At 41.1% G+C, this 15,224-nt stretch overlaps 1 long non-coding RNA gene across 1 annotated transcript in view; it reads left to right on the top strand.

Moving 5' to 3' along the window:
- Window positions 1-13,924, top strand: part of LOC137157356 (uncharacterized) — a 32,924-nt gene extending 19,000 nt beyond the window's left edge. The window contains exons 2-3 of the long non-coding RNA XR_010921087.1: window positions 1,553-1,613; window positions 13,722-13,924. This is a non-coding gene — a long non-coding RNA (uncharacterized lncRNA). The remainder of the gene's footprint in view (window positions 1-1,552; window positions 1,614-13,721) is intronic.
- The last annotated feature ends 1,300 nt before the right edge of the window (window positions 13,925-15,224 follow it).

The raw sequence follows: 15,224 nt of genomic DNA, 5'->3' as shown, positions 1-15,224 counted from the left end.
ATTCTTGCTGTAATCTTATTAGTAGTAGCAGCAATAGTAAGACAAGTTGCAGTCAGGAGGAATTTACTGCCAAGGCTAAACTATTTATTTTCAATGATACTCATTTTTCAAAGAGCAGATGGTTTAATTCTCCAAACCAGCTGCTAATAAATAGCATTTGGAAAATCAGAGGTGGGGAATTAAATAACAATATTACCCACCCTTGCAAAACAAAGATTTGAGATAGGTATGCATTTCTTTTCTCAAGTGGAAATGTATCTTTTGAATGCACCAAAGAGATAGAGATATAGTGCACCTAAGGCGGTATAAAATATAAAGACCTTCAATGTAAATAACCACCTTTTCGAAAGCAAGCTTGGAGGAGTGCAATTTTGGGTGTTAAAAATCTTGGGTGGATAAATTTAGAAAATCAGGCTACCCAAAAACCTTGGAGGAGTTTGCTATAAATATAGTAATATGATTTGTAGCTTGAGGCTAACATATTTATTTTTCTATATATATGATGGAGACTGGAGTGGGGAAGCGGAAATGCATATTTGAAATACTTAATTGAACTGTAGCTCAAATGTAGCTGCAGAAGAAAAAAGGTTTTAAACAGCCACACAGCAGCCAAGTCTCATCTGAACCTTTGTTTGCAGTAGACAATTACATCATTGCTGTTTGCAATGGTTCTGTCTTAGTGTTTCAGGTTGAAACAAGGCATCCACACTGGCCATGATGCTTTGCGAGCACAATGAGCACCATGACTATGCGCTGTGCTCCCTTCAACCATTAAAAGATTTGTAGATTGCCGTGTGATACCAACTTGGCCAAAACACCAGGGATCGAACCAGGTGCCTTCCAAGCAAAAAGCATGAATTGCTACAGCTTGAGTTAAAGAGGTATCTTTTATCTTGCAGGAAATTGAAAAGGGTCTGTTTGGAACATTAAATTTAACCTTCAGCTCTGAACAGCCCCCTGCTGGTGCTATAATAGACTCAGATCCTCTGCAGATCAGGCATAGAGGAGGACCTGTAGCACACACTCAGTAGTAGGGGACAGTCACTCCATCCCACTCTGTCTGGCAGAGTTCGCTGGCCCATCCCTGGAACAGGCGCATGAGGTTTATGACATGACATATACTGTATATTTTGCAGCAGCTGACAGTTTTGGATTGTTCCAATGGATGCTGTGAATGGTCCTGTCTCGAACAAGGATCTGTTGCAAGGACTAGGGATGACACCCTGCTAGGCTGTCACACTCACTTGTGGTATGGTAGATAGTTCCTGGCAGCCTGGAACATACATGAAGAATGCTGCATCTTTGGCTGGTGCTGCTTGGGGAGGAAAGGAACTGTTTTTATGACTGTTTAGGAAGTCCCACCATAATTCCTCCCCATCTCATGCAGGGACCCAACACACTACAGATCATCAGGGGAAGGGAATGGGGGAGAACATTGGTTCATAGGGAACTAAGTAGAGAGCTTGGATTTACTCAGGTGGTATAGATGGGTTGTGCTGTGTACCTGAGAGTGACTTTACTAATGCCTTGGTTCTTGTTTTCTTTTTTTCAGACCTCAGAAGTATGATATGCAGCTGAGGCAGTTGCGTCAAAATGGTGTCAATCCCAATAAGGTAAGCACAGTCAGGCATTGCTCTAATGCAGCTAAAGCTTGAGATGCAAGTTCTTATATCATGATCCTATTTAATCTTGGTCTGGCAAGAATGTGGAAAAAATCCTCCATAATCTCTTTAAATGGGATTCATGGAATGTCTTTCATGCTTCCAAGCATGAGATGCTTCAACACCGAGTCATCCGAGATCAGGTATCCTGTACTGAATTGTCTATTGTAGGTCAGTCTAAGAAGAAGCTTCCATCTTGCAGAAAACTGAAGAAGACTGTTTGGAATAGGATCTGAGAGTGTCAGTTTGCTACATGTCTGATACTGAGTGTAATCTCTTGGACTCCTGTTGTGGCAGTGTTGGGCCCAATGGAGTTAAGCCAGGGATGAATTTGGCACTTGATGGCTTTTCTGTTGTAGGCCAAAAGAAACAGCTTGCAAAGGGGTGTTGGCCAGGGGATGAGATGACAGGAATGGCCATCTATATTCTCATATTAAACTGCAATTTGAGTGTATCCTTCAATAAAAAAAAATGGTGCAATCTCAATTTATAATTTGTCAATTTAGGGTTGATAACAAGGAAAGTCAGAGAACTATTGCTGCTGCCTCAGACTCACAACCAAATACACAAAGAAATGGCCTAGGGAAGAAGCGTTCTGGAGGCACCAAGATTTACAATTCCATTGGCATAATTTGCTATCTGAGAAAATTAAATCTCCTGTTTTTAGATGGATGGGAGTGTTCGCTTTTAGCAGTAGATTTCCTCCTCCAGGGAAGGTTTCTGTATTTCTTTTTCACCTTGTGAACACATTATCATAACCTGAGATTTTCATTCAGAGGTCATCTGACATGCAGGGCCCATTGGTTAGGGCATTAGCCTTGGACATGGAAAATTGGGTTCATTTCTCTGATCAGACACAGACTTCCTATGTGACCTTGGGCAAGTCACGTAGCGTCTCTGTTCTTCATATCCCTATCTTCATGTCCTTAGCCTCTGTTTGCCAGAAGCTGGGAATGGGTGACAAGGGATGGATCACTTGATGATCACCTGTTCTGTTCATTTCCTCTGAAGCACTTGGCACTGGCCACTGTTATAAGACAGAATACTGGGCTGGATGCACCATTGGTCTGACCCAGTATGACTGTTCTTATATGTAAAATGGGAATAATAACACTTCCCTACCTCACAAAAATGTTGTGAGGATAAGCACAGTAAAGACTGTGAGGTGCTCGGATACTGTGGTGAGGAGGGCGATATAAATACTTAGCTAGAAGGCAACCTTTATAAAAGGGTCACAAACCTGAACAAAAATATAAGTATGCAGCAAGGATGATTACACAAAGCATGCACCATTAGCAGAAGCAGTATTTAATTTTCTCCAAATATAGCAGTCTATTCCGTTGTAGGATACAATGGGATCGAGAGAAGGGTAGGATGAAGGTTTATAGTAATAAGATCATACAGTTGCTCGGGATAATTATGCCTATGGTTGATTGTCTAAGAACATATGTACACGTGTTAAAAATAAATCCTTCTCACAGTTACATCCAAAAAATCCCTTGAGTCTTTGTCTACTGGCAATCCTTATCTTCAAATCTATTATTATTTTCTTTGAAATTGGAATTAAACCCACTAAAATATTAAGCAAAGTACCTCCCTTGCCCATAACCCTCTCTGCCATTCTCCCCTTCACAATCCAAACTTCTCAGTTTTTCTTAATGGCTTCTTTTCCTGTGTCCTCCCCAGACCTCGCAGTTGACAATCATTCTTCCCTCTGCACACACATCTCCACTAGAGCGGTGCAGAGAATGGATGTTCAGTTTGTGAAGGATTTTTGAGATTTCATAATTTGGCTCTATTCTAAAATTAGGAAATTGTAAAAATTCTGCACAAAGGAAAATTCTGCACAAAAATTGCTTAGTGTCAATCGAAACATTTCCTTTCAACAATATCAAATTATTTTGTGTCAGTTTACACTTTTAAAAGAAATTATATAATTTAATTAAAAAAATAAAATAAAAAAATAAAATGTAATTTGAAAATAAAAAATCAAAAGGTTTCATTCCAGAAATGTAAGAACAGGATGTTTTAATATTATCAGAACTATTCTTCTGGTTTTCTTCTAAAATGAAATTTCAGCAAAATCTCTCCAGTTTCATGTGGCATTTTGAGGGAATTGCATATTATTGAATATGGTTCTGGCAGAATTTCTCCCACCATCTCTACTTCCCACCCGTTGTACCAAAGAAGAATTTTAAAAAGTCATGCCTAACTCCAGATGGGCTGTTGAGAGGAAGACGAGCTGTCTTCTGCTCATTCTCTTGTCCCTGGAGGCAGCTGCCCCATGTGCATTTGATGGATGCTGGGAGTGGCGTACCTTGGGCTTGGTGTTCTCCGTCTGCTACACAGAGGAAGGGGGAGTCTTCATGCTTCCAAATGGCCATTGGGTAGCCATGGGCTCCCCCTTTGTGCTTCCCAGGGGAGCAGAACATAACTGCTACACATCTGTAGGTCAGTAAGAGTCAAGATAAATTATAACTGATAATACTTAATACCTAAAAGAGAGCCTTAAACTGCAACCTTTCTGGTGCGCTAATGTCATTTTAATAGGGCTATCTGTTTAGAAAAGAGACAGCAACCACAGCTGCACTAGATACATTGGAGACTTAAGCTTTCGAGAAGGAATGGCATTCAGTTCACTGGTTGTAATCTCTTTGGAAATCTGCACCATAAGTGACTCATTTTTGTTGCTAGTTGCACATTTAACAACTAATTGCTAGTTGCACATCTTAGCCATAAGAGATTCGTGCCATTCCTTCATGCTCTTATTAATCAAACAATGAACTGGAAAGGAGGAGGATGCATCTATTAAATAGGTTGACCTCAGTAGAAGTCATTAAAGTTTCTGACCCAGGCAATGAAGAGATCTATGTGTTATGAATGCTTTGGCAGTGAAGGGAAAGATGAATGGCACCCTGCACGTGAATGCTCCATCAGAGTGGTTATCAAGATTTCTTAGAGGTTAGGAGAAGAGATGGTTTAAAAACCATACGACCAACTCATACATGAGCATAACTGAGTTCATGATGTTACTAAGTTGACTATAATGTGCAATATAACATTGCTTCTGTACAGGAGCATTTAGAAAGAGCCTTTGACAACACAGTGCTCCTGCTTCTTCATCATTTTTCACAAAAGGGACAGAAAAATAGTGACTGATAATAGTTGTCAGACTCATGCATCTTCTGAGGATTGTTAAAGCATCATTTGGGTGTGTGCCTCATACTTATTCATATCTTTATTTTTGCTAAAGCACTGCCTTCTGGAGGCAGAACAGAGCTCCTTTTGGTAAAATAAATAAATGTTTAATATATAGAAAACAAAATAAAAGGCTAAAAGGAATGAAACCTCCTTCATTACGGCCCTAATTCAGGAAAGCATCATTATTCAGGGGTGAGATCTGTATCCATTAAACCATTACTTCAGTGGGATTTAAAAACACGCTTCTGTGCTTTCCTGAATCAAGGTCGAAATATTTACCATTCAAGCATTGCTTCTAGTGCACTGAAACCTATAAGATATTTTCTTACATATTTTGGACTCAGACAATAATGGCTTAGTGGCTTACAGATCTCACACAAGAGATACTGGTTTTCCACAATTACTTTGATATTGCCATGGCATTCACTGACCCTAAATTGAATCTGATGTTTGGTCTACACTTAAAAGTTATGTCAACATAGCTATGCCAGTCAGGTGTACAAAAAACCCCCACAACCCTGATTGACATAGCTATTCAGTCTAACCCCCGGTGTAGACACAGCTATGTCGATGGAAGAATGCTTCCATCAACGTAGCTACCATTGTTCAGGGAGGTGGTGTTCCTACGCTACCGAAAAATCTCTTCTGTTGGTGTAGGCTGTGTCTACACTATGGGATTGAGCCAGTATAGTCTCTGTAGGGTAGACATAAAATGAATCCAGTTGACAGATTTAGAGACAACTAGTACATTAACAAGTGTCATAATCTTTGGAGCTGTGTCAGTGTCACTGCCGAATTTCAATACCCTTTCAGAAAGGAAACAGCAAACCCAGAGACCATACAGCTCTTGCTAGAGTCTGCAGCCAAAGGACTGAGCTACACATTTGCTGATTTGCTTTTGCCAATAAACTGTATTGGGAACTGAGCTACTGCGATATCTAGACCTGGCACACACACTGAAAATCAGGCAACTGTGGGAGTTTTATTAACTATTGCAGATCCTTTTGCACAAATAGTTAAGAGCACAACATTAGCAAGATCTGTTAATTTCCTTTCTTGATTGCTTCTGTTTGCTTTAATAACATTCTAGAAGTAAAGGTACTTTAGTTTAATCTAAATGACATTTTTTCCAATTTAACATTTGTCAATAATTGTGTCATTAGATAATAAACAATCCTAGTAAAAACTAAAGACTGTATTGATTGCCAATCAATTCCAAAGCAGGACCCAGAAATACTGTGCTAAGTTTTAATTACACTGCCATTTACTAAAGTGGCAAGTTTACACTGCCCTCTGGGTTCTTTATTACTTAACTGAATAGCACAGGCATGTTTAAGGAGATCATAAAATCTAGATTATTTAGTTGTCAAACAGATCTGCTAGCGGAGTCAAACTAATTAAAACCAAAGATCAATAACGCTGTGGCTTCCATCACATTTATTTGTTGCATCTCTCCCTCTGACACTGGATGACAAAGCTCATGAGTTCTAGAGATACAGCATTGACTTTCCCTGGTGTTGAACAATAATCATGGAAAGAGGAGCAGAGAGAGTATTTTAGCTGAATTGCACAGTAAAGTTTATCTGGTCCATTATTCTCAACTTATGTTTTTCATGGTGAAGTGTCTGTTATAAAGGGAGAAGGAAATTAGAGGGACAAGACTGGTGCTTCCTCTCCTTCGCTATTCTGAAATGCAGTTTTCAAGCCAGTCAGCCCTGTGTAAGTTGGCGCCATATTTCCTGATTACTCTTACAAGCTGGAAAGAGAGTGTCTTGAAAGTGGGCCAGCCTGGTTGCAGCTAGACAGTGGCAGAGGAAAAAAGCAATAATTTTCATTAACTTGGTAGTGTTGAGCATTTCAGACGAGAAAGATTTCTTAGTGAAACTGTACAGTGGAACTTTATTAGGATGAACATCTCCCACTGATGTAACTAACAGCTTCAGGTGCACTCATTCTCTTTCAGTCTCTTGCTTCCTTTCTACTGTCATTAATATGGGCATATATTGAACTTCTCACTATTTTGGAAGTGGTGCGCACAGAAGTGCACTTGAAAATCTGACCTGCTATTTCTAGAATGGAAAGGATAGATCTGATAAAATCTCAGGGCATGATTTTCCACTGCTTGCACCTTGTCTGTGCCAAGTGGGTGTAAAACAGATTTTGCATTCAATTTGCACTGGTGTAAATGACTACACAAGGTGGAAAGTAGTAGCGAATCAGGCCCTAAAATGTATATTTTGTCATAAAAGTGTGTACTGTTTCCAGAACTTCAAGTGTCCCACTTGATGTCAGTCCTTAGAGTTGGATGAAATTTTTTGGACAAATAGTTTGTTCATTGAAAAATGCAGTTTCAGGGGCACCACCACCTCAGTTTTGTGAATAGCACATAAACCCACTTGTGAATCTAGCCCAGAAAAATCAAAATGTTTTATTTAGAAAATTTCAGTGAGCTGTTTCAACACTTCCATTTCCCCCCCTTTTCTCTGACCAAAACAATTTGTTGAGTTAACACAGATTTGCTACTTGAATTTCAGCCAAAAAATTCACCTCTCTATTCCTAAGTCATTTAGGTCCACATTTTCATAGCTATTTAGGCAATTAAAAATACAGCTGGGTGCCTAGTAGAATTTTCAAAAGTGTCTGTGCAGGTTAAGTGCATAACTCCCATTGATTTCAACAGAAGTGAAGCGCCTAACTTACTTAGGTTCATAAAAAAATTTCACTAGGCATCTCTGTGCATCTTTAGGCATCTAAATAGTTTTTGAATCTGGCCGTTAGGCACTTTAAAAATGTTATCTAGTATCTCACCTTCTCTTCCTATTAAATTTTTAAAGGAAAGCAATCACTTTCCACAAATTTCTCAGTAAAACATCCAATCTCACACCAATTAAAAAAAAAAGTTTTGATGGAACATTTTTCACCAGCCATTTTCGATTTACCACATCTTACTCATGTCCAGCTTTTATTTGTTAGCGTATTTGTCAGTGGTTTCTAATTAGGAGTGTTCAAAGGTAAAAACCTAGCGTCTAACACTGTTACATGGTAAAATGATCTGTAAAAAATAAAATAAAATAAAACAAAACATGCATAAAAATGAAAAATACCTCCGTATGGAGTAATTAATATGTTAGTCTATCTTAATTTCATATTTAAAAGTTATAATGGTGAATTAGATTATGGGAATTAAAGAGCAAACAGTAAAAATCCTGAGTAGCAGGTAGTTGAGTGTTTATTCAGCCAATTTGGATTTGCAAATGCAAGTTTGCATACAACTTCTGGGTTTGTGGCTACAGAAGTTACGCACATACTCTTGCCATTGCACCAATGTTTGGAAATTTGGTGTGTAAGCTCCATTTATAAACATTCTTTCCTAGCTGTTTCTGTTCTGAATACTCCATAGAACATTCTCCTTTTAGTGCCCATGAAAAACTCACATAAATAGGTTCACACCCCTATATACTGGAAAAGCATATTCATTTTTTTGCAAGCAAAAAAAAAATCACTCTTTTTTTTTCAGGGCATATTAGAGTGAGATGGAAAAACTAAGTGGAAGGAGGAGACAGATGGATTGACAGAAGGGCGAATGTAGTAAAGTTTATTTGCTGTTGGCCCTCTTTTTTTGCTTTGCATCCAGTGGAGCGTTTGATTATTTATTCCAATGAAACAGAGGCTTTTTCCTCTTGAATATCACTGCAGAGTATCTTGGCCTATTTTTGCAGGCATTCTCCTCTGGCTCTGGTTAGCAGCTTCGTGCTCAATTTCTGTGCACTTTAATGGTTCTAGTAAAAATCAGAACCCATCTCAATATGAAAAACCCACCCACAGTGAAAAACTGAGCAAAATTGAAACAAAGACTCTGAAAGGAAAAGGTATTGGTCCCATCAGTAAATAAATAGCTCCGTTCTTATGGGCTAGAGTCTGCTTAGCCCTGACATAGTTGCCTTTGGGGGGTGAGGGTGAAGGGAGTAAGCAGGCTCCTCCTTCTATTCATATCTGGGCAAAACTGCTGCCCCTGCACTCCATCTGTTCCCTAACTATTCCCTAGGAGTGCATTATGCTCTGAGGAAGATGGCAACAAAGATTCAGAGCCCTGAATGTCTCATCTATATACCTGCCAGCTCCGTTGCTTGGCTGCACAGAGGGGAGTAGGCTGTATCATGAAAGTTGCATGACAGTGTAAACACCCCCCCTGTAAGAATTCTAGGTGCAGGATTCCTCCTAGTGCTCCCACTGGGTCAATGCAGGTCTGGCCCCCATCTCAATCCAAGGCTGTGGCTAAATGGCACATTCTAGACCCGCGGACAATGCTTTTAAAAAAGCAAGAGCTTATATCATTAGTCTAAAGGCAGGGCAGTGTGCAGCCACGCATGGATCCAACACCCAGATGGGTGGGTATGCCTTTTGTTTTGATAATTGTTTACAGTTCCAGAATTACCATTGATTTTTAAAACCATCGCTCAGACTGACCCCATGCTGCTAGCCATTAAAAACAAGACAGCTGAAGACAAATATACCTTGGGTCTATCATCAATCAAAGGACAGAAAGAGAGGGTGGGAACTAACACAGGCATCATTTGTCATCCAACCAATCATCCATAGGTTAATGTCTGAGACTAAAGAATATTTGGGGGGATGGAGGTGGGGAGAAGCAAGGACAAATATCTGTGGAGGCAGGAATGCTGAATAAAGTAGTGAACGCTGGTTGAGGAGATGGCCTTCTTTCCCCAGTTTCTTTCCTCATTGCTTCTCGTCCTTTTAGACTTTTGAACATTCATTTTTCTGCTTGTTCCAAATGTTTGTGCTTCCAAGCTTCCATTTCTCTCTTTTGATCTCTCCAGAATTTTTTGCCAAGATTTTCCAAACTGGATGCCTGATGTCAGCCTTCTCACTCCTTATTTAGACACCTTGAGATAGCTGATTTGCTCAGCACTTCTGAGCTCCTCTGAAAGTCAATAGGAGCTGCTGGGTGCTCAGTGCTTCTGAAAAACAGGCCACTTATTTAAGTTCCTAAATAACTATAGGTACCCAGTTTTAAAATTTTAGTTTTTGACTCTACCGTGCACTTGGGCTTTCTGAGGTAGATTCAGAATTCACATTTGGAAACCAAAACTCAAACTGTTTATTTGACCATATTTTACTTTATATATGTTTGGAAAGCACTGAGAGAATTTTTATTTATTTATTTATTTTTTTTGTGCATGGTAATGTATAAATTGGGCTGAATTCTGCTCTGTGTGAATTTGGAGTAACTATTTCAATGGCATTAATCTAGTTTTAGCAGAGTAAATGGAAGTTGAATTTAGCTTATTATTACTCTCTTCCAGCCTTTCACTTCCCCATGTTCACATTTTAAGCTGTTTATAAAGTGTGGTTATTGTTAAAAAAGAGACTATGTTGAGTTCCATATTTATTCCCTCTCAATAACTTCTAGGTCAAATTTGATCATCTTACAAGTCAAAGGATGTTTTCTTTCTAACTGCCAGAGCTGTAAATTTAGCTGAGATCTGAAAGTCAAGTTGTGAAGAGCAAGAATATCCCATTCCCTGCCTCATGCAGATAAATTGTCAGCTAAATTTTGCTTGCAGAATCTTTTATTACCAGAAAGAGAAACATAACATCTTAATTTTCCCATCCCAGATTGTCTCAGTCTTGGAACACTATGCAGGTTCTATTATAGACCAAAACGTTCTCAAGAAATCAGAGTACAGGGAAGTCAGCTCTGCAAGTATTAAGAGAAGTAAAAATGGTCTTTTCAGTATCAATTAAAGATACCTGGAAAATAGACCTAGTTGAGTAAGAAAGTGCCATTTTTGTCAGGGTCCCTTTTCTGACATTTATCATTTACATTTGCACAGTATCATATTTTTGATAAAGTGAGCAGGGGCTTGGGCATTTATCATCAGTTTATCAAATCTTTTCCCCAGTTTTTTTCTGGATTGGGAGAAAATAGAATAGGCCAGAGCTGCTGTCATACCTAGCTGATGGAGGTGACAAAATAACATGGAACTGTCAACAACAGCCACTATGTTAAGGACTATAAACTTTATAAATTGACTTGCAAAGTTTATAACTAATAATCAAACTTTTTTAGGGATGAAATTCTCCCCTTTGCAAAGTGCCTCATTTTAATCATATATAAGCTCTGTCTTGACACCATGTGTGGTGCATAGGTTAGGTGCTGGCCTTCACATTTAGGTGCTTTGAATATCATTGGTTAATATCAATCACAATATTCAGGGGGTGGAAAAAGATGGCAAGGTTGTGAAATAGACAAATATGCCAATGGAAAATATAAATATAAATTTCAATTTATGTTCTGTGCTGAAGTGGATCCATTTTTCAGTGATGAAAAAGGTTTTTAGAACTTTCTGTGTTTTATTTAGGGAGGAAACAGCAGCAAAATGTTTGATGCCAAGATAATTTGCTTTTTCTTCAAAAAGGTTGCATGGTGCTGTTAGCCATTTGCATATCTGATTGTTCAGCCTAGACTATTTGCCTCTTAGATGAACGTTTCTGATGATTTTCATTGAAAATGGCATAGTATAACTAACATCTCTTTAATCCAGATTTCCCTTCTTATAGTTTCCACTTAAAAAATTATTTCCCCATTTACTCTTCATATATACAGGGTAAATTAGCCAGATGTTGCTGAGAGCAGATGATGATAGGAACAAATGGATCCATATGGGTTTTTGTGCTTTTTCCTTTACTGTGGCTATCGGTAGCCGGGAGGTGTGGCCTCCCTCGGAGATTGACGGCGAGGGTGGGCCGCCAGCCACAGTAACGCCAGGGGACCTTTACACTATCGGTATTATTGTCTGATGAAATTCAAAGTTTGGATGTTACATTTGACTAAGCAGTCACACCTCTGGGGGTGAGATTCTGGCCCTCTTGAAGTCAATGGCAAACTACCAGTGACATCAATGGGGCCAGGAATCACTCTGGATGCTTAACAGAATCATATCAATAGTATCCATAAGAGGGATGGGAGATCTGAGGAAAAGCCTTCGAAGACTTCTGATTTTTTCCCCTCTTATCTGGCTGGAACTGTCACAAACCAGGATGTGGGCAGTCAGGTCTAGTGTCTGGGACAGGAGCCAGAGTAAAGAAGCCAGTAATCAGAGCCAAGGAGTCAGAACCAGAGTAAAAAAAAAAAAACCAGGAAGGAAGCAGGGCTGGAGTGGACTGTGCAGGGCAGGAGCAAGGCAGTTCCAGGAGAGATCACAGCTGCTAGCATGTGTGTTGAGCAGCAAGAGATCAGTTGTTGCTGTTGGGCTTAGGAGCAGGTTTACAGACTCCCTTGGTCAGGTAGCACGGCTGTGGCTCAGCTGTGCTCATAGGCTGAGCAGAGACTGGGCAGGTGTAGCTTCAAGTCCTCATTCATGACAGGAACCAAGTAGCTCAGGAAAGGCCGAGTCCAGAGCCCACTGAATTCAGGGGGAGTTTTTAAACTGTCTCAAAAGCTTGATTCTCATTTGATTCCACTTTATTTTCTCTAGCAGTGCTATGGGGTGGTACCTACTGACTCCCATCATGTCTGCCTCTGGCCCAGTTTATGCAGAGTGACTGGAGTTATTTTTATAGTTTCAAAATGGTTACCTTTCCAACTTTCCCTTTGCCTCCTTAGCCTCCTACCCACAGAGCGAAGCAATGAACAGATGTAGCACAGAGCTTTCTTGCCATACCCTTTCCCTACCCCATGGCCACCTGACATAGCCCCTCCACCAGGGGCTGAGAGCAGGAGCAGAGAAGAGCCCTTCCCTGAACTTTATGCTAGAATGGTCTGAGGGAGCCATTTCTTCACCCTGCTACACTGCCAGAGTGCTGAACGGGACTTTAGTGTAACTGAGAATCTGGCCCAATGATTCTCAAATGGACAGAAGCGGGGGTGCGGCGAGGTGTTGGATGAAAGCAACATACTGAGATGCAGCTAAGGAAAAGAAAAACTGTAATGTAAAAGCAGTGAAGCGGAGTGTAAACATCCTAAGAAACTGCTGTCAATACATCAGCATGGGCCTGTGTCTTTCTGGAGAAAATTACAAAACTCCTTAGCAATTTCATTCAACTCTTCATTGACATCACCCCCAAGCACTGAGCCAGCTTGCAAAAGAGCTCTCTCAAAATGGCTGTCTCTGCCTTCTCCTGGTCCTACTGTGGGCAGAACTGCCGCGTAGTGATCCAATTCAAGGCAATGTAATCCAATGAGCAACCAGCAGCCAAAGCAGCAGGTCTCAGGTCGGTCCCATCTTGTAAGATTATCTGAAATGTACTAGATACTCCTTCAATTAAAAGAACCCAGACATGTTCCCCTATTTGTCTAAAAGGTTAGACAGCTTTCAAGCCCTGCGCTGGCGTGGGTTCTACACAGAGCATGCTGTGCTGAGAGAGCGCTGAGAACAAGGGAAATATTATCTCCTTTAAAAAGCAGGACTTCTCTGAACTAAGCAGCAGCGTACAGGCTAGGGAGGAGCTGACTTCCGACTGTCCACACTGAAGTTCAGCATGTGAACAGCAGGCAGTTTGACCTTGGGCATTCAGTTGGCGCCAAAATTACTGCATTATTTCGTGACTCCACCAACAGCCCCTTAGGAAGGGGAAGGTTTCCTCACCACTGCTCATCTGAGACTTTGTTCCAGATCACCCTTTTCTGTGGAAATGAAGGACTGTGGGAGGAAAATGGCTTTCGGGACCTTCCCTGTTGAACCTGTCAGTTGTGTATTTTGCCTGTTTTACTAGCCACTGGAAGGGTCCACTGAGGAGCTGAGCTAGCACAGCTGATGACAAAGCAGGCTGAGCTTACATGAACCTCAAGAACCATCATTAACCAGGCTTTTCATGTTGTTGCTTTCCTCTCTATAGGTTTCCCCTCCACCTCACAGCTTCCAGAATGATCCTGTGCGCCCTTCTCTGACACCTTGCAGGACTTCACACCTCCTGCTACTTGTCCTGGTTTTTACGCTGAACATCTGGTCACCCTAAGCATACCAAAAGAGAGGGTAATACAGGCCCAAACCTGGCTGTGGACCTTTGGGTGTAATGTAGCCATGTCAAACAATGCTAATAAACCCTCTCTACAGTCATTATGTATGTCTGTGCCCTATTATACATGTATTTTGTTTTCATTATATTTTAAATGAATTTACAGCTGTTGAAAAGTACTAGCATGATACTTCTGAAAACTGAACTCCCCTGTCACTGGGAGGGTTGGTTCTTTCTAGGCAAGGTGAAAGCAGATTAGTAGCGCTGTAAAGCAGCCCTGTGGTGATCTTTGCCCTTCGTACAATACTATTGGTATAAAAAAGAAACACCTGGGCACAGGTGTCCACCCTACACAAGGCAGAGCAGGTTGCTAGGGCAATTAATCTGATAGGCTGCACCTGGGGGAGAGCTGGGCCCTGAAAGGTTAATTGATGATGAAGCCCAGCTGGGCAGGGGCAGGCTGAGCCTATATAAAGCCAGCAAGCTGAGCTCCCAAGAGGGTTACAGGGGAAGCAGTCTGTATTTGCTCCCTAAGAGATTGAAATCATGTGTAAGGCATCAGACTTTGACAGGTGCCCAAATAAAGGTGTAGGCTACAGTTATTCCATGGGAGGAGAGAGTTTGACTTGATAAACCTAGGGAGAGAGGCCAGACAATAAAGAAGGGAAATGATGATAGGGCTTGGGAGCAAGCAGACTGTGGTTGCTAGAGATAGGGTTCCTGGGCTGGAACCTGGAGTAGTGGGTACTCTAGGTTCCCCTACCAGCTTCTGGGAAAATGGCACCGGACCTGGCCAGGGACTAGAAGACTGGGTGGAATGGCATGTGGACAGCTGATCTGGTGGGATTGTGATATTCCAGAAGGGGAGGACTATAGTGACCTTGCCAGGGCCCCCACATGGGGGTGGGGGGAACAATTTACTGGGCTCTGGCCCAGGCTGCAACCCCCATTACCATGAGGAAAATTTTTTTCATTGCTCATGAAATTGTATGTATGGATGAGGGATTGTGATGTGTGTGTGGGATGGGGCCGTGTTACAAGTTCATATGCTTGGGCTCTGGACCTGGCTGGAGGGGTGAGTCATGAAGAGGGTGTACCCTAAGGGCCATGGTGTGAAGAAGAGGGCATCAGACTTAATCCCCAGCAGCAGCAGCAACAAGGAGGTGCCCAATGGTGAGTGGACCCTCTGACACTGTTTATTAAATATATACAACATGCCAAGCATTGTTATGCACATACATTGCTTCTGTAGCTGGGGTTTAAAACATAGTACACACAGAGCAGACTGTAAGGCGCTCAAACTATTTAAAGGGCTACTACCCAATTCATATGCTACAGGCAGTTTGCATTTCTATTGCCTGCACTGTACCCCTCAGAGCTACA

The sequence above is a fragment of the Emydura macquarii genome, unplaced genomic scaffold (genome assembly GCF_026122565.2).
Source record: "Emydura macquarii macquarii isolate MOO-44397 ecotype Brisbane River unplaced genomic scaffold, CSIRO-AGI_Emac_v2 contig_1483, whole genome shotgun sequence".
NCBI classification, from domain to species: domain Eukaryota; kingdom Metazoa; phylum Chordata; order Testudines; family Chelidae; genus Emydura; species Emydura macquarii.
The sequence above is the reverse complement of the archived record's forward strand: the minus strand, read 5'-3'. Positions and strand labels throughout refer to the sequence as shown.